The following is a 20,061-nucleotide window of genomic DNA, read 5'->3' as shown; positions in this document are numbered from 1 at the left end:
AAGAGGCTTTTCTACAGTAAGATAAAAACTGAGCAGAGGCATCTATGAATACCAAAATTGGGTACTAGAAGAAATGGGTCAGACCATCTTCATGCCTAGTCAGTGAAGAATGCTATTGAGGTAACTGAGAGCATCTAAATGCAACTTTGCACTTAGGAGATCCTTAAAATCACATTTTAGTCCTTTTTTATTTTCAAACTCTGTAATGAAGGTGTAATCTGCACATCCTAAAAGCTTAATATTAATGGACATACTTGCACAGGGAGTGTCTAAACTCTGAAAGCCTTGCTAAAACACATGGACTCGCATAAACATTTCTTGATCTTTTCAGATTAAGTTTTAGCGTGTTTGTGGGAGTTTTATTGTTTGGCTATTCAAATTTAAAACAGACCTAATCTTCTCATGCTCATTATAGAAATTAAAAATTTGGTCACTGATGGTAATCACAAAACTATAAAACCAACATGTAGTTTGGGTGAGATTTTTGTCGATATCCTCTCTTTGGTATTAGTAATTTTAGGTTTTTCAAACACAATTTGAAATCCTTTATGAAACCCTTCTCTTATCTTCTGTGGGCCATTTTGAATCAGATCTTACCAAGTGAGAAATATTACCATGGGCTAGACCAAAATTATTAGAACTGGAAAAAATGGTCCATGTATGCAGAGGCATCATAATGGTTACTTTTTGGCCTTAAGATCTAAAGAAAAGTACAGTCAAAGAGTGTTTAGGGAAATATAAGTAGTAAAACTCTGTATTGATCTGCAGTAAGAAAAGAGGAGAAGACAAAACCTTTTTTTTTTCAAAATTGCAAATTGGTGAATTTTGCCAATAACTGTTAATTTGCCAATTACTTCACCTGAAAGTAGATCTTAGAAGAAAAATCATGGTTTTACAAGGAATAATTATAGAGGTTTATGATTATAAATATTAAACCTGAATGTTTATGAAGCAGAATAGTTTGTTATAAATTAGTAAAAATAAAGTACTAAAAGTATTAAAATTAGGGCTCTTATTGTAAGTGGAAAAGTTGCTCTTGGTTTCATTGGTTTTCCCAGCTTCTCATTGAAACTGCTGTGATAATGTGTCTCAAGACATGTGCACTGTAACTGCTGCAACTACAACATAACCAAAGACTAAATGCTCTCCAGAGCAATGTTCAGCTACCAGGGGAGGCACTGAAACAAATTCAGACTCACTGAAGCTCAGCTGCCCTGAAGTGGAGGGTGCCAGTGGGGAGGAGTGCAGCTCACTGCTGCTGGCTGCGCCTGGAGGGGCTGCCAGTGGCCAGGGGCTGTGGGGCTTTCCTTTCCAGCACAAAGTGATCCTAACTATCTTTCAAGCAGTTACCTGTCTCACTTTAAGTGGGAGGAAAAAATTCTGCAATGGGAGAGCTTTGGGGAGCAAAAGGTGGAGAAACTCTGCCAGGCAGGACATCTAGGGCAGGTCGGAGACAGGGCCTGGGAAGGCCAGATGTGAGCAGTGCCTGGGAAGCTGGTTTGAGGGAATTCAGGTGTTGGGTGTTGTCGGGCTAGGAGCTTGGGATTTGGCATGAAGTTAGAGGTTTCTAGCACAGTAGTGGAGGGAGCAAGGATAAAAGGTTTTAAGAGGTCACTATGAGAAAAGGTACTCCTAGCAAGGAATACTAGAGGTAAGCAAAGGTATAAACCACTGAAGCATTTCTCTCCCTTGTCCTTAGCTCCCATCCTCTTTTTTTCTGTTCTCTGGCATATATAAACCACATTTTTAAAAACTTAAATACACTTGGAATAAGGGATGAACTGATCCTTAATTTTCAAAATATTTTGATGGTATTTGTCTTGACTCTTTGACATAACAGGTTCTTACCGGCCTAGAAGAAAGATCAGGTTTTGGACTAAGGATAAGGAGAAATACTTTTTGCAACTGTCAGGAGAAGTCTCTGAAAACCAGTGGATTTTGTACCGTTCAACATGTTCAGAATCATCCCAGAATAACAACATTGTTAGAAAGGTGAAGTTTGTAGTGGATAAGAAATTATCCAGTGGGTTCAAAATTAAAATTGAATGCAGAATGCTACTGAAGGAGTTCAGAATACTGAATGGCAAAATCACAGATTAACTTCAATGTCATTAAATGCAAAGGAATTCACATGGGAAGAAGTATTCACAACTGTACATGAATAGTGATGGATGCTAAATGAGCTGCTGCTCAGAAAATGAAGTTTTGGAGCTGTTGTGGCTTGTTCTCCTGAGACATCAGCCCAGTCCTTAGCTTTGGTTGCAAAGACACAAGTGCTTATTTGGCTCTATTAGAAAAGAATGAAACAGAGAATTTAATTATGTCACTCCTGAACTTGGAATTCTTTATGCGTTTCTTGTCATGCCTTCTCAGGAAGAATATTGCAGAACGAGGCTCATCCACCTCCTAGATGACCTTCACCATTCATTTGTTCTGGACATAATAAATGTTCAAATACTTGGGAAGCCATTGCTTCCCTTGTGCAAAAGAAATTATCTCCTCCATCACTGTCTGTTGGAGAAGAGGAAGCCATCCCACTTCGCCTCTTCCCTGCAAAGTTCAGGAATGCTCATGTCAAGTCAAACTCACAGTCTGAAGTAGGTAAATCTAGAGGTAAAAAGTACTGTTTGTTTAGATGTGCTGATTAAGTAAAGCAGCAATGACCTTGAGCTTAGTTCTTCCACAACTTGTTTTTTGCTCTGGTTAAAGGTAATACATGGTATACTCCCTTTTTAACCTTTGGGGTCATCACATTTTTAGCAATGAGCAAGTTTTATTATCATGAAAGCACGATTCTCTTTTTCTGAGCCTGGCAAATGACTTGAAGCTGGCTACCATGATAACAGCATCTGAATTCCTTTTAAGTGATTACAAGACTATGCAGGTCTGAGGTCTTGGTAGCCCAGTACTATCAGGGAAGAGGGATCTCCTCTCTTCACACCATCCCAGACCCAAGCACATTCCTCCCTCCTCTGAATGTAAGATAGGCACCCCCTCCCCATAAATCTCATCAAAACCAAGGTGCAGGACAGTTTCTGATGGATCCAGGAGTTTCTTCAAGAAAATAATTGACATAGGAACATCTGCATTGGAAGCAATCCACATGAAAGTGACATTATATTTTTCTATCTTTCAGCCTTAATTTTAGGTTTAGTAGTCACCTATAAAATGTGATTCCTGTTCAAATAAATTCCTGCCTATGTGAAAGAGTATCAATAAAACTCTGATTGACCATACTAAATAATTCACTTGGAAATAAGGTATGGGGACAAGCTGGAATATGGTTGTAAAAGGACTGTGAAGTCAGTATCAATGGCAAGCCTATATCCCCATTTGTACATATAGTTATAGAGGTAACAACTCTTGTAATTTTATCTTAGTTTTCTTGATATATAATAGCTTTTTTAAACCTCAGCTATGGAAGTCATAGGGTTGTGGGGAAAAAAAAAACCCAAACCAACCCAACACTTATTAAAACCCAGAAATTTTTAAGACTCATGCCTTAAGAGGAAAACCAGAAAATATAACCAAAACTCTAAAAATAGCAGAAAGCAAACAAACAAACTTCCGCAAACTCCTGATTAGTAAAAGTCCACTAGTTAATTTGAACATGTTATTTTTGGTGCATGGCTTGACTTGAAATTTTGGGGCTGAGAGAAATCCAAAAAGAAAACTTTTGGACATAACCCAAGCTCACCTGACTGAGTAGTAGAAACTTCCACCAGATCAGAATTAACTTATTTAAAACTTATTTCTTATCTCATGCTGGATACATGAATTGCAAGGCAGAAAATGTATTGCACATATCAGAACAATGGTTAGGAAAATGCTACTGACTGAACATCAGATTTGCTAAGTACAGTTAGGCCAAAAGCAATCCAGTATCTCCAGATCATGTCTGGATTATCAGAGATCCCTCCACAGTACTACAACACATAACCTCCTGCCTGCAATATATAAAATCAGGTGAATGAGCACAATTCATCCTTGGTCAAAATTCTTGGAGTACTATATAATTACAGTAAGGGAGTAGAACTCAGCAGGAACATTAAATGACATAAAATGTAATTACTATGCTCAGGCTATATGGTGTGCAGCACATGCTTCCTATTTGATATCTGTTCAAGAAAATTTGCCTCCAAAGTCCACTTTAAATGTAAACAAGACATGATGATTTCACTGTGGAAAGCTCTTGCAGTGGCTGGTGCAGGATGAAAAATATCTCAAGAAGTTCTGCAACAAGATGTGTCTCTAACTCCTCTTTTGGGTCTAGGTTTCTAACTCTTCTCTTGTATCTACTGACCAGATATTTTACAGATACTTTCTGGGTGACAAGAAAGCTTCCTGTTATGATTTTTGGTGTTGGGACTTCTGAATACTAAAACCAGACATGTTTTGAATAGAATATATTCAGGGTGGGTGAACTAGTTCTTGCTGACTAGGCTTACCAAAAACATTTTTAAAACAAGCAGTAACCACAAGTGTTTTTCCAAAAATAACATGAAGAAAATCATGTACTCACATGCCTTGCAAGATGAAATCACGGATTGAAATCGGGCCCCAAGGCCACAGGGTTTTCCACCTTTGTTACACTTGAAATTTAGTTGTGATTTTGTATCACATGTATATTTTTAGCAGAGGGAGATTAGAAGTCTAAATGCCACTTTTGGTGTCATTTCAATAGTTATGAACCTTGGATGGGTACTCTCTGAATTTCCCATACATGCAGGCAATAAAATTCTAGTGTGCAAATGTAAAAACCCCTTTGTTCCCATATTTATATATCTGTCTTATTTGAAACTGTAGATATATGAAACATCTAAATGGAAGATCATTTGTTCCTTGAAGCCAGTTCTGATGAGAAAGACAGGATTTAGGTTACTGTATGGCCCTAAATTCACTAGCTGGTACTCATTTTTAGAGGATGCTCTGGAAAAATATTGCCTGTATTTTATCTTCTTCTAAGTTTGTTTTTTGTCTTAGTTTTGTTTTCTTCTTTTATTGTTTGCAAGGCAGACTCTCTGCTGTTTGACAGGCATGAAATGGTATGGAACAAAGATACCAGTAATTGTGGGGAAGAACAAACCATTCCATTTGCTGGCAAAGCAAAAAAATACACCCCTTTAAAAAAGAAAAAAAAAAAAAAAGAAAGAATGGCAAGCTTCATAAGCTGGCATTTATTTTACATGTTACTGATCAAGGGTAAGTCAGTGGGAATTGTCTGCCTGTCACAAGTTAAAAAGAAGTAAGAAAATAAGATCTGCAGGGCAAAATATATGTCATATAGCCATTCTAGCTGAAGCACGGTATGGAATAGAAAGGGTTGAAGGTTCTAAGCAAGTTGTAAATTCTTTGTCATCGAATTATTTGCTGCAATCAGTCTTCCATCACATGAATTCAGGGGATTGCATGTGATTGGTGTGAATGTTCTGCCTATAAGGTCATAAAGACTTGAGCCGTTTTCCTCTGGAGATTTTGATGGGAACTGAGCAATTCTTAGGATGCCTCACCCCATGAAATGTGCTAATGGGAAACTAAAAGGTGTTAGCAGCTCCCCAAAGCCAAAAAGAAAAATTCAGTCATTCTTGGCAATGCTCCAAGGCAATCCCTTTTGAATTAACCTGTGCCATCTTCAATCTCATTAGGAATTAGGGACTCACAGATTCTTGTCAACATTAATATCACAAAGGGAGAAGTAGCCTCTCCACAAAAAGCAGAAGAAATTACTGCAAAAGAAATATTTGAGGCCAAACTCTGCACCTAGTTACTCTTTGGTAATGTTATTGCAGATTCATGCTGAGGAATGATATGTGGAAAATGGCTCATCTTGGTTAAATAACAGTGGCCTGATTTTCAAGGCTGTGCAGTGGTTTTCAGCTACAGGAGTTTAATACTTCTGCAAAGGAATGCCCCAGTTCTCCATAGTATCCTTTCATTTGGAGTTGTATTTCTTTTCTTGTACATTTTCCCCCCAAATTATCTTTTCCTTTGAAGTTTTTTACATGGAAAAAAATAAAGCTGCTTAATGAAATTTTTCGTATGATATTGCCATTTGCATGGTGAATTTGGGACTGAAAGAATAATCGAATCTGTCAGTGTTGCAATCAGGTGTAAAGGCACTACATTGCTGTGTCTTTGATCCCAGATCATCTGCAGTCTCACAGTGGCATGGCTGACTTTGCCTATAAAAAGGCACTTAAGATTTGAGGATTTGTGAAGTGAAGCTGCAGCACTGGAAGGGCCACATGGTGAAACAGAGGAAAGGCAACAGTTGTAAGGGATAAGGTGTGGGGGCTTGCTTGAGGTTTGATAATTTTTTTAAATTATGGACTATATATAACACTCTAGTTTTTGCACAGTGTTTTGAAGTGGTGATTTAGTAAGGCCTTAGTAATATGGATGTCAAATTGAAAAGAAAAGCAGCCACTATAGATAGAAGCAACTGTAGTTAAGATCAATTTCCTTTGGATTGAAATATTTTTCTCTTTAAATATAGAGGTGGTGTCAAGTTATTATGAGATTTGTGGTGAAATGTGAAAACATTTTAAATTTACATTTATTTGACGTCATTAAAATTCAGAATCATAATTACTAGACTTGCAAGAGACTGGAGGAGGTCATCTAGTCTATCTACCTCTCCCCATGGATATTTCTGTCAAGCCACCTCTAATCATGCAGGCTTCACAAACCTCCACACAATCAGTCCTTCACTACTGTGATGATTAAGAAAAGAAATTCCTAATGGTAAATGTAATTTTTTCTTGCTACCTCTTCAGCACATTATAGAGTCATAAGCTCATATAATGGTTTGTGTTGGAAGGACCTTAAAGACCATCCAGCTCTGACCCCTCTGCCATGAGCAGGGACACCTTCCAGCAGATCAAGTTGCTCAAAGCCCCATCCAACCTGGCCTGGTGCACATCTAGGGATGGGGCATCCGTAACTACTCTGGGCAACCATTCAAGGGCCTCACCACCCTCACAGTAAAAAAATTCTCTCCAATATCTAGTCTAAACCTGCCTTCATTCACTTTGAAGCCATTCATTACATGCCCTTGTGAAAAGTCTCTCTCCAGCTCTCTTGTACCCTCTCTCCAGTACCCTTTGATACTGGAAGGTCCTCTAAGGTCTTCCCAGAGTCTTCTCCTTTCCAGGCTGAACAACCCCAAGTGTCTCAGCCTGTCTGCACAGGAGAGGTGCTCCAGCTCTGTGATCAACTTTAAAAACCTCCTCTGGTCTTTCTCTAACAGGTCCACATTATTTTATCATCTTCTGTGTTAGGGACCCCAAAGCTGGATGCAGTGCTCCAGGTGGGGTTTCACGAGAGCAGAGTAGAGGGACAGAATCACCTCCTTTGACCTAATGATTATGATTCTTCTTTACAATAATTTTTTGCATCTTCTTATCTCAAGTAGTCTATTTTTTTTTCACAGGGCAGAAGTTTCCATGATTTTTATCATTCTCATTGTTTTTCTCTCAACCATCTCCATTGAAGGCATATCTCCAAGTGCAGCAGTCAAAATTCTAGATGGGGCCTTAATGATTTTTTGGAGGTGAGTCCTTTGTTCAAACAGGAGTTTGAGCAGTTCTCCTGCAATAGCAAGACACCCCTGTCTCAGCCTGTGAGCTGCTGTACACCCTGTTCTGCTTTTTCTGGACTGCTGCACATTGCCCCATTTGTAGAGCTGGTTATTTCTGCCTCAGCTGAGGACCTAAAATTTGTCTTCAGGACTTACACAAACACTTTTCAGATGGTACAAGTCCCCAGGGTTGGATGCTTAGTTCACAGGTAGCATTATGCCCAAAGCCATAGAAATTTGGAAATTAGTTTTTGAAAAATGCTTATTGAATTTGTTGGTGAAGGGCAGAAGGGAGGCAATGCCAAAATGTGTAACAATAAGAGTTGTGTTTTTCCTTTATTCAGCTGAAATGTCAAAATTCCTCCTTGAAATACGACTTGTGTCCAGCAGTACCTCCTCCTCCTTGGTGGGTTTTCACACACACCACAGCACAGGGTATGTGGTATTTCACCTCGCTCTGACCATGCTTAAAGTGAAGTGTTTACTTTGATGTAAGGTAGGAAATAATGCTTGTGCTAAAATAAGGCAACATGGGCAGTACTTTGGCTTGTATGGGCAACCACTGCAAGCACCCTCTGCCATCGCTGCTTTTGTAAGCATGATGGGAAATGAGATGCCGCAGGAACTCCAAAAGTCAGAGGCCAAAATGACACAGGGCTTTCTGTGAGCAAACAGCCAGAAAACCAGTCTGTTTGCTGTATAGGTAAGAGCTACAATTTCCCCCATGTTGTGCTCATTTACTTTATCATTTTCACTTACATTTCATAGATTATGATAATTTTATATTGGTGTTCAAGATAAGGAAAAGTAGCTGACTTCATAGCTGTGCTCATGTGATTATTCTTATTTGCAGGTGCTAAAATACCATAAAGTTTCCTGAGACAAGGTTTTCTCTTCTAATAACACCCTATTAAAATAGCCCTTAATTTTGTAGATTTCTTTTCTTCTTTTTATGCTTCCTTTCATTAAATAACTATACAAAAACTGAATGCATCAATTTTTAATCAGTATATTATGTATGTTTTTAATGCCACAACTCTGCTGCATTGCTCACTATTTTTTCATTGCAACACCTATTTAAATACTAAATACAATTTTCTTAATGTACAACCAGGAAAACTTTTGGGATAAAATACTTGAATCATTTCATCCTGAATTATGTCCAGGAGATAAAAGTGTAAGACAGAATGAAAGAGCAAGGTGTGAACTTGTTCAATGTTTCAAAATAAGAACACTTTTTGATTAGTAAGTAGAAGACTGGGGAGTTCTGGGGAGGAGAAGAAACCCTCCAGCTGTCTTCAGGTGTCTTTGACTACCTGTTGCCAGAGTGACAACTGCAAATGCCTGGTGATCTTTTCAAACCACTCTCCAGGAGCTGGCAACAAAAAGTTGGTGAGTGCATCTCAGGCTTTTCACATAATCCCATTTTTACACTGGGTACACACAAATACTTTCCAGTAATCTCCCTCATTAACACAAATGTGCGTGTTGTTTGTTGGATGCACGTGTGTTGGAGACTTGAGAATTTCACTTCTCTGCTCTGGAATCTTTCATGACTGCCCAAACTCACAACTCAGGTCTTTTCATGTCTCCTGGGAATATATAGATGTTGAAATCAGTACAGCCCAACCCACACACTCCCCTGCATATGCATTCCACCATCTTCTCCCTCAGTGATTGGTAACTCAGCTTCCATATCAATCAGGCCCATAACTCTGGCTTTCTTTGACTACTTTGGATCCATGCATTCATACTGATTTTGTCCCTGAATTCTTGTGAGTCTGTCTGCATCTGTTAAGATAGAGCTTTTCTGTCCATCCAGCCAGACAAGATTTTCATTCAGGTTCCTACTGTCTTTTAGCAACTGCAACGTTGTCATCTCTAATGCATTAGTGACATGTTTCCATAGCCTTCCTCACTCAGCCAAAAATTATAGTCTTAATTATCTGCTCTTTGTATTTTAAACACTTTCTTTCTCCTGTGATGCCAGCAGAGCCCACCATATCAGGATTCCCTAGAAATACCCTCAAACATTCCCTGTTGCTCATTAAACACCTCCTGAGTGTTGCCCCAGGGACAAGCGGGTGACCTGCCAGTGTTACCAGCAGCAGAACATGCAGCTGTGGGGCTGACACCTTGAAGGCTTCAAAGGTTATTGGGTGAAACTGGCATTTTTTTCCTCTGTTTATAGAGCACTTAGAGCAGCTGGGTCCACTTTTGTGGTTGAGTTCTTATTTCTATTACAGCACAAAAAGTCACTACTATTATTAATTACAGTGTCCGAAGGTAATGGTGGCACAAGAGCTGTAGACCAGAGTCATGCTTTGTATATACTCTTGCAATATTTGTTGTTTACAGTAAATCTATGATGTTTACAGTAAATCCACACATATGGAAATGAGTAGCTTTGATTTCCTATGGTTCACCCCATGCCTGCTTCTTCCCACACATCTACTGTATTGTTTTGTTTCCATTTGATACATAAATAATACAAGAACTATATTAAATTGCTCTAGTTTTGTCTACCTAGACTTAAATTTGTCAGAGAAGAAGTAAAAGTTTTGCTCCAGGAGTGCTAAATAAGCACAAGCAATAATAGATAAATAAGCAATAGCTGAATTACCAGTGAAGGATAAGGAAGACAAGTTAAAAGGGAGCCAAACTTGTGCCATTCCAATAGACTGAACAGATCACTGAAGTAGTCAAGACAGTAACAGTTCAGGAATGAGTTAATGTATTCTGCAGAAAGTTCCCAGATTTCCTAACCTTGAAAATAAATCTTGAGATGCAGGTGTTTTTCTGGCAGAGAAGGCAGTGCTGGTGTAGCAGCAATAGCAGCACTTACCTGGATTTACTGGTGGAGCATGTTTGTGGTTTACAGCCTCTCTTCTGTAAGCACAAATCCTCTGAGACCTTTTTTGTTGTTGCTTTTCTTTCTTACTTCTTTCTTACTTTGTTCTCACTTTCATTTTTATATTGAACCTCTTTTCCATTTGGGAGGGCTTTAAAAGATTCCAAGTATTTTTCATTTTCATAGGGAAAAAGCAAGTTGACTAATACAGTCCATGCCAAAAAAGATCCCTCCTTTTAGTCTGTTTAGGGAGTCCAAGGAAACACTAGACACCAATGTGTAGATGATACCAGTTTTTATACAGCACAGTTTATATTATTGCACTATAAAGGCAGATGATCAAAATGGTGACCTGTCACATCTGCCTTTGAAAATCATCCCCACAGGCCTTCTGTTTGGCAAAGGCAGCATCTTAGCTGAAGCTCTTAGCTCATGCTGTGAGGGCAGTGCTCTGCTTTCTTCTAGGCCCTCTTTAGGTACTGGTAGGTGCCCTAAGGCCTCCTGGAACCTTCCCTTCTCCAGGCAAACCCTCCCAGCTCTCCCAGCCAGTCCTCACAGGGAATGCTGTATTATAGTGGTGGTATCATCAGGCAGCCATGGCACTGGAGCGGCTGTGCTGGTCTCACCTGGACTGGTTTCAGAAGGTAAGAACAGACCAGTTCCCACAGTCACCACCCCAAGAAACTTAGACAAAAGTCAGACTAGATTTAAAACTGGGCACAGCTGCTGGGCTGGTGGTCCTGGCTGCTGCTGCACCCTGTGCCCAGCCCTAGGGACTCCTATAGCACCAAGTGCCTTGGAGAAAGTAAAGAAGGGCATGAGGCAGGCAAGTTTCCGTGGAAAAGTAATTTCATACAAGAAATAGAAACTGAGAAATTTTCAGAGGGACTAAAGGAAAAGGAATTTTCCCTGTTAGTGGAGGAGCTGCTGGATGGGCCCTAAGTCACCTCCAAAGGGGGACACCAACCACCTGGCAGGTCTGATGGAGCTCTGGAGCAAACCTATTACTGGTGCCTGAGCAGCTCATTATGCTCCAAGTTTCCTAATTTTCAGTATGGAAAAATTTCACCTCTGAAATTGAAGGACTGAATGTATAAACACATTTTTGAAAGCCATAATTTTCTAGCTAGCAGAAATACACCATGTCTTTAGCATGAGGACTTGCCTGCTGTAAAATGTCTTGGTTTATATTTAAACCAGCCCTGGTGTTCAGTGACATCTAGGGACTGCCTTCGAGAATTGCATTGCCTGGGAACGACAGCATCCATGTGTCTCCTTCCGACTGCAGCTGGGAGTTTGAACCCTAGACCATCACCTCCAGCTGCAGTGGTCATTGCTCAAGTCTGCAGACAGACATTTCCATCTTCACAGTGACTGAGAAATGCAATAATCATAACCTGTGGAAACAGATAAATATGTCGGCTCTAGCCATGCTGAGGCACAACTTTATATTTTCAGTGAAACATTCTGAACTGCTTAAATATTGCAGGTTTTCATCTGAATATAAAGTTTGTGCTCACCCCTCCACTAGGCCCCATGACCAGCAGGAGATTTGTTTACTTAAAACACAGTAAATATAAGGGGGTGCCAGCAGTGTGTTCTTGGTCACATTTTAAAGTATCTAAGTTATGAACTGTTACAGTATTATTTGTTAAGAAACAAGATTCCTGTTGAATTTTTTTCCTATTTAACAACTGTAAGTAAATAAACATCAGTTAATTCATAAGCAGCATCCCTCTTCTTTCAATCCCACTTTTGAGAGTCAGGAAAGCTACTTTTAATTCAATTTACTTTTCAAGTTCTTGCTGTTGATATTTCTAGGCATTAGCCATGTGGGAAGCAACTGCTGACTTGGAGGAACAGGGTGCCATCTGTGCTTGGCATGGGAGTGCAGGAGCATCAGGGCATGGGCACCACAGGTTCTGGGGGCTGTCAGTGCCTTCCTGAAACAGGCTGCTGAGGGGGACAACAGGAACAGGGCACAGTATGTTCCAAACTAAAGCAAGTCTACTAAAAATTCCTCCCTTTCTTCCACCAAATCTCTTTGGGATTACAGAAAAAAAAACCCAGATACCAAAGGAGTCACACTGTTCTGCACAAAAAATACTCTGGAGGTTTAGTTCTCATGACAGGATTCATTCAAAATCAGGATCACTTTGTTAAGAAGCCAGTTGGTCTGTAAAGGCAAACAAGTCCATGCTTTTTGGACTGAACAGCAGCATGAGCCATTGTGGAATCATGGGACTTCACACTGTCACTGCAATTGTGCTGGCAGCACCTGCAAACCCTGGTAACAAACCCAAGGCTGTTCCTGCTAGGAAGTCTGCTAGTTAAATAGAGAGAAAGGCACAATAGGACCTTGTAGTCTAGGGTCCCAGAGCAGGCTCTGTGTAAGAGCACTAAGCCTGTTCTGGCTATTCCCCTTCCCAATTTATTGAGGAATGTCAGAGTATTCCAGTGGTTCTCAGCTACCTCAGCTGTGGAAGAGTCTCCTCCAGGATGTGACTTGGATGTGTTGTGGATGGTCTTTCCTCTGGTTGTCAAAGGAGCTCAGCTGAGATGATGTGTACGCTGGTACTTTGGGCTCCAAAAAAATGGGGGTGAACTTTGACCTACATTTCTGGTGTGGCAACCTCAATCAGTTCTGCTGAAAGTTCATTTCTCAGTAAGACACGCACTGAGGAGTGGTGGAGTGTGACATGCTTACTTGTTTATTTGCTTTATTTTTAAACTCAGATGTGTTTTTTTTTGATATTGTCTGTAACATTACGCTGTTGGGAGGGATCCCAGTGCCTTTCATTCCTTGAGGTTTTTGGATCTGTGATTACTCTGCTGGTTGCTGGAAAGCATTTACTGCACTTGCTTATGACAAGAAAGCAATTTGTGCTGTTACAAACATACTGCTAATGAAATAACCCTGTTGTGTTTTGAATTTCGTGTCGCACATCTTCACAGGAATGTCCCTGGTTTGAGTGTGCGCCAGGCAGACCTGGCAATGCTGCCCAGCCCTGAGCAGGGCTTACACCACAGGTCCATGTGTTGTCACCCCCTTTGTTGTCCTCCTGCTCCACTGACAGCCTCACTGAGACAGTGGCTCTCACACCAGCCCACGTTCCACACAGTCATGGCTCCTGCACCTTCCTGAGGGAAGCAGCATTTTCCTGATTGACCTTGGAATGGGGGGGGGAAGGGCATGAGGCTGCAGACACCAGTCCACGTGCCCTTGTCCTGCTGTTTGGTGGTCACTTGAGGTTCCATCTCTTCACCTTTCTGCCATCTGTTTCATATAGGCTTTTCTCATATTAATTACTAACCTACTTATTTGCTTATGAATAGGATAAATTAAGTTTCTCCCTGGAGAAATCAAATGCTTCCAATCTGTGGTTCCTTCAGAGAGGAACTTGTGCCCGGGCTCAACAGAAATAATTGCCTTTGCCCCAGCGTAATGACAAAGAGATAAGCAATCTCTGTGGCCCAGCAGTTTAGTGGATCCATCTTCCCTTCCTAACAGCTGGATTAGAGGCTTTGTGCTCCCAGGCTCTGCAATAGTTTCCATCTCTCAGAGAATACAAATAATTGCTAAGAACAAACCATGCTATCACAGTTGTCATATATTTCTTGGTTGAGTTATCAGCAAGAACTTATCTATTATCCAGGGCTTATTGTTTTGGCACCTTTGGGAGACTTACATGAAACACAATGAATATAAATCACATTGCATTTTGACAGTATCTTAAGATTTATGGAGAAACTAAAGAGAAAACAGAATCATTTTGTATGTGGAAAAGATGGGAAAATTGTTGATTCAAAACGCAGTTAGAATGGTTTCAGTCTGGTAGAACAATGAGAGATAAGTTTACCTTCAGATGCATGGAATACTGGCAGTCAGCTGAAAGTAGTAAAGGATTTTTAAGCAGCTTCACTGAAGTCAATGGGGGGGCAGGGATAGAAGCATTTTTTTACCTCCAAAGTCATGGGTAGACTCACAGAGAATGCTTTCGAAAATCCTGCCAATAATTTGTACTCTTCGTAAGAAGTTAACAGTCACAAGGATGTCTTTTCTGTTTGATTTTTGAGGAAAAATGTTTGCCACCATAACAGCAGGAACATATGAAATACAGGGCAGCCTTATTACAAGCACAAACCTCTGTTTGACCCAGAGAACCTGATGCTATAACACCACTGACATTTTCCATGAAAAATCCTTGATCTCTAATCTCTCTCGTATAGATTCTTCATGCCCTCCTAGGTTCTGTAATATGCCAATAACCATCAAGGTGATTCTCAGAGCATGGAAGTGAGTGACCTAAGCTTATAACTTTATTCAGCCCACCTGAGTCCTAGGCAAATCTTTCACCTTCAAATCAGATGGGAAATGCCTTGTGGCAGAAGATTCTACTTCTGTTGTCCCAACAGAAAAAGAACAAGTTGGCTGTCAGTCTTGCCCCTGGCTGCTCTCTCAGCTCCAGATGCTGGTCTCAGGAAAACCATCTCTGATGGCAGCACAAATCTGCACTCTCAGGAAGACACATCTTGTTCTTACATTGTTACTCCAGTAAGATGTCACCTAGAATACCAGGTTGATGCATTCTGATGAATTCAAATTTGATTCCCACTGAAAAAATGCCACTGTGATAAAACCTAGTTTGAAACAAATTGAATTGCCATGAGCTGGATTAATGCCTGGTTTGATCAAAATTGCCCTTAAAATAAAATGAAAATATTTCCGCCTCAAAATAGGTAATTTTATTAGGTCAGCCATAAACTTTCATTAACCCAAATTTTAGAGGTCAGCCACTAAACCAAGTTATTAATTATACATGTAGAAATAATTCCTAATTTTTAAAATAGTGGCAAAATAGAGTTCAATGTGAAAAGCAGAATGAACAGAGACTGATTAGGAAATTACTAGAAAAACAAAATCATTAGAAACAAATGTCTTAAAGAGGTGATTGTCACAGAAAAACACAGTGAAAAATGACAGGTCCCAAAGAAAGAAATGATACTGATAAAATTTTAAACATATATACTTTTATTTTCTGTCTTCAAGAATACTGATGATCAGCAATAGAAAAGGCAGCATTAGGGATTTCTGACTGAGCACACATGGAAGCACAGGCAGTACCAAGTACAGGACTTCAAGCCCCACTACAACAACTTGCTCAGAGGATTTTGTGCTGTGTGAAGCAAGTACTTTAGAAACACAAGACAAAAGTTCCTTCAAGAAGAGATGGCGACTGATGGTTCATTTAGTGTGCTATGCAACCAGATCTTTGATCATCATTAACAGAAGGCCTCTAAAGGATAGATTTGAACATCAAATATCACTTTGCCTACTTAATGGCAGTTCTATTTACAAGATTATTTCCATTATTTTCACTATTTTAAAATCTTAAGGTGTTATAGGAACTAAGATCTAGGCTTCTAGGCTTCCTTTTTCATGAAAGATGGGAAGATGGGACCAGATGAACTTTCAAGGTCTTTTCCAGCCTGGGCTGTTCTGTGATTCTGCTATTCTGTGAAAATATTTCTCTCTCTTTTTTTTTTTTTTTTTTTTTTTTTTTTTTTTTTTTTTTGGAGGTTCAGTTTATAGGTACTATTAAAATAATTAAATTCTTCCAAAATGATGTAAAGATCCTGGCTGTGTGTCTGCACAGGTGAAATCAACTTAGCATATGGGATAAATAACCCTTCTTTGTGTCTGAGGTAGAAGAAGCAAATGTGAAGTTAAGAAAGATCAACAAACTCAGATAGGCTGAGAACAGAACAACAGCTCTGAGTTTAATTTAATTTTTTAATGAATGAGACTATTTGAAAAAAAGGAGTAGAGTGGTAAAGGATTTAGAAGAGGACAGAGATCATTAGTCCTAGTGTAATAAAGAGAAAGACATTTGTGGAAGAGAAGATTAAGATGAAGTGTTTCTATTGTCTACAAAGCAAGTGGAATGCTGAATTTTAAAGTTCAGTTTTTAAAGGGGAACAGAGTTCAAAGCTCAAACTTTATGAAAAATATTCTCCCAATGCTAACCTGATCTTGATGTATTTTAGTGAGGATGTGTGCACACTGTTGAATGCAGCTTGGTTAGTTGTGTCCTGATAGCACTATTCTCCACTCGATGCCTGGGTGAGGCATAGTGCATTGAGAAGAGGACCAGTGAACTCTCTATCTCCTCCTTAGCTCTGTTGGCAAGGGACACTTACTGTGATGGCTGCAGAGTGGTGTTGACTTCAGATTTCAGCACTTAACAGGAATCATTTTGCATCTCAAAATACAGCATATTTTCCTACGGTTTTTGTCCTTCTCATGTCTCCAGTCTGCTAGGGCTGTAACAATACACAAAAAAAATCCCCTGAAACAAGCAAACAAACAAATCTCTTATCAACCAACCAAAACAACCAAATTATAGTAAGATCTTTAATGTTTTATCTTAAAGACAGTAAATGCAAATATTCAGATACAGCCACCAACTTCTGGTTCTTCTCAGGCACAATGAAATGTGATTTCTCCTATGTATGAGACTTCTTTAGCTTCTGGCACAGTTACATGAAATTTTGAGAGTTTTCTGGCGAGCTTTGCAGCTTTAAATGTGGGTACATGACCTTCTCCTCATAAATAACTTACATTTTTAGCAGCAGCAGAAGCCCAAGTGAGAAACTTGCTCTCAGAGGCTGCCACACTGTGCTGGTGGTCACTAAAGCTCTGCAAGATGTTTCAGCTGTGGTACAGTGGGGTAAAAACTGCTTCTTGCTTTGTGCTGACCTTCTGAAAAAAAATATTTTTGCTGTTTAGATCCATCTGATAGTCTTGTCTGGTGGAATCTACTGTGCACCATCTCTACTAAAGGCAATGATAGGCATCAATGTCTGAAAAGTGCCTGTGGTAAATACCTCTCATAGTCAGCCCTCACATCTTAAACTGAGGTCATTACACATTTCACCCCACAGATGTAGCTCCAGCTTTATGTGCTCCCTTTTCCTCTGCCCCTCACTGCACAAAGAGCTCAGGCACATGTGGGAATGTTGCCCTGGCAGGCAGGCACTGTTGTTACCCTGCATTGTCCCTGCAGCCCCAGTGCTGGAGAGTTGGCCTCAGGTGAGCATCTCCAGGCATTCAATCCCTCCTGTTCTTCACCCAAGTCAGCGTAGCCTTAGGCACCTTGGAGAAAAGGAAATGGATGTCAACCTTTGGCAGGTGTTGTCAGGATCATCAGCATCTCACTACATCGTTGAGGCATTGCAAAGAGGACACAGAAGGAACTTGGTTCTATCCTGACACATTTGGCTTGTGCCTAGAGAATAAAATAATTAAATTCCTTAAAAACAAACCTTAATCTAAGACACTCGTATGCATTTTTTTTAAGAGGAAAAGCATATTTCTAACCCTTTTTATTAACAGTGTTAGCTACAATGACTTCATGGCCATTTGTTAAACTCAGTGTAACTTATGCATCCTATAGAGACTGGGCACCTGTTTAAATAACCAAATCTTTCTTCTTTTCCACTACACAGCACTAAACACGATCTATGTAAAATTTGAGAGAAATAGAAACCAAAATTAAAACTTTTATTTTATTTTTAAAAGAAGAGTTTCTCAGAGGGCAAAAAACTCAATCAAACTTAAGTAACATGTTTTCAGGGTGAGCTATGCACTTCTGGGACAAACACAGCCCATTTGTTCATCACATCAGAAAATCTTCCTTGTGGTACAAACACCATAAATTTTAAGAAGCTGATGCCTTTTATTTACCCATGCCTACACTAAAGAGTTTTTTCAGTATTTTTCACACATTTACCTACATTAAACTGTGGTCGCAACTAATTCTCCTTAATTTTAGGGTATCAACTGAGTTAAGAACCTAATGGCTTAAGGTGCTGTGAGACCACTAAAACTGTTCTCTAGATATGTTCATTTCCTTGTGAGGCCATGGAGGGGTCAGACACAAGCACAAGCAAAGCTGGAGAGCTTTGGTTCAGTGTTGAAGCTTCCTTGGAGGAAGGGACGGGGGTTGAATGTTTTTGCTCTTCTACAATAAAGTTTTCCTTTGAGACTCCTGATTAACTCAGTCATTGACAGCAGAGAGTGTTTTCCTTCTTTTGCTGATTGGAGCAATCAATTTCATGTGGCCCTGGAGGAACAACCAATACATAAATATTTGTTTTCCTTCTTTACCTCCCTAAGAACCGGACTTCTCATATCTGCTGGAAAGGAATATGGAATGGGGAGAAAGGGGGGAAATTCAAGTGTATGCAGTATTCTAAAGATTTGTTATGTTCCTTGTAACTTGACTCTCTTCAGATTAAATAAAAGGCTACAATCTTTTGTTGAATGTGGTGCATACCAGCCTGGAAACTTGTAACCTTTATTCAGGCTATGAATCAGATTGCGAAAGCTGATGTTCACATAACTAAACATTTTCCAAGACAAATGCCATCCGTGGCTGCTGCCTGCCTCAGCTTGCTGTGCTGGAGGTGATATTCATAGCACTGAGCCCAGGAGGGGCTTGGAGGAAACATACTTCCCAGCAGCTGAGGATAGCAATAAGAGTATTTCATGTCATAAGCTGTAGTGTTGGAGCCTTAGCCCTCTAAAAGAAGGGAACTGTGGAGAATTTATGTGATATTTGGTCCACTACCTTCTTTCTCTGTGGCCTGCATTTCCTTCCAGTTATAAAAATTACCCAAGAATGGAATAGCAGTGGAGCATTACCAGAGCTTTCCATCTGGTGTGGGGAGGTTTGGGTCTCCTTGTCGACAGTCTCGTGTTCTGGGAGCAGTGTAAACTGTGCCTCAGGAGCTGTCGGCAAAGCCTCTCCAGATATATCTGTGATTCAGGCATGTGATACAAGATTGCAAATGCAGTCCTGATGCTTTGGTGCTTCTCTGTGTCCATCGTTCCTGCCTATTCCCAGATACTGGGACGCTCGTTCTTCACATTCCTTATTCTTGTTGAGGGGGCAGGATGCAAGTACTTGGGGTGCAGTTGTCTGCCTGAACCATGCTTTAAACTGAGGTCATTTGAGTTAGAGCTAGGTAAATAAACTGGCTGAGGCTGCTAAAATGTCCTTTAAATATTTGTTTACTTACTGCATTCCAGTGGTGTGGCTTACACACTATCACATCTACTTTTGTCAGTACAGGAAGAAAAGAAAACCATTCTTCTCTGCACTTAGAGTTTGGAAGCCAAGTATCTGTCTGGAACCATCTTGAGTGGCCGATTTATAGACATCCAGAAATACACATTTATAAAGAAGAGGCAGAAAGTCCCAACAACACACATTAAATTGGGGATTGCTGCAGTGCCTTAAAAAGCAGATACACAACACAAAACAAAATAATCTAGAAGATGTTAATAGTAAGTTTTTTATCTGTTCTCTTAGAAGTAATTGTTTTCCTTAACTAAAAAAGGGTAAGGACGATCCAGTATCTTACTAGGTATCAAGTTTACCTGTTTGAACACTATTTTTATGGTATTTATGTTAGAGTTTACATATCCTTCCAAGTACAACTATTTTTCTCCCAAAAATGCAGTCTTTTGGCAGCCATCTCACACAACTTCATGAGATGGTGTACGTGAACATAAATTCTACTCTTAAAATGAAGTGGCTCATCATCTTTCAATGGGAAGTTATGG

The sequence above is a fragment of the Motacilla alba genome, chromosome 3 (genome assembly GCF_015832195.1).
Source record: "Motacilla alba alba isolate MOTALB_02 chromosome 3, Motacilla_alba_V1.0_pri, whole genome shotgun sequence".
Taxonomy (NCBI): Eukaryota; Metazoa; Chordata; class Aves; order Passeriformes; family Motacillidae; genus Motacilla; species Motacilla alba.
Note: the sequence above shows the minus strand (reverse complement) of the source record.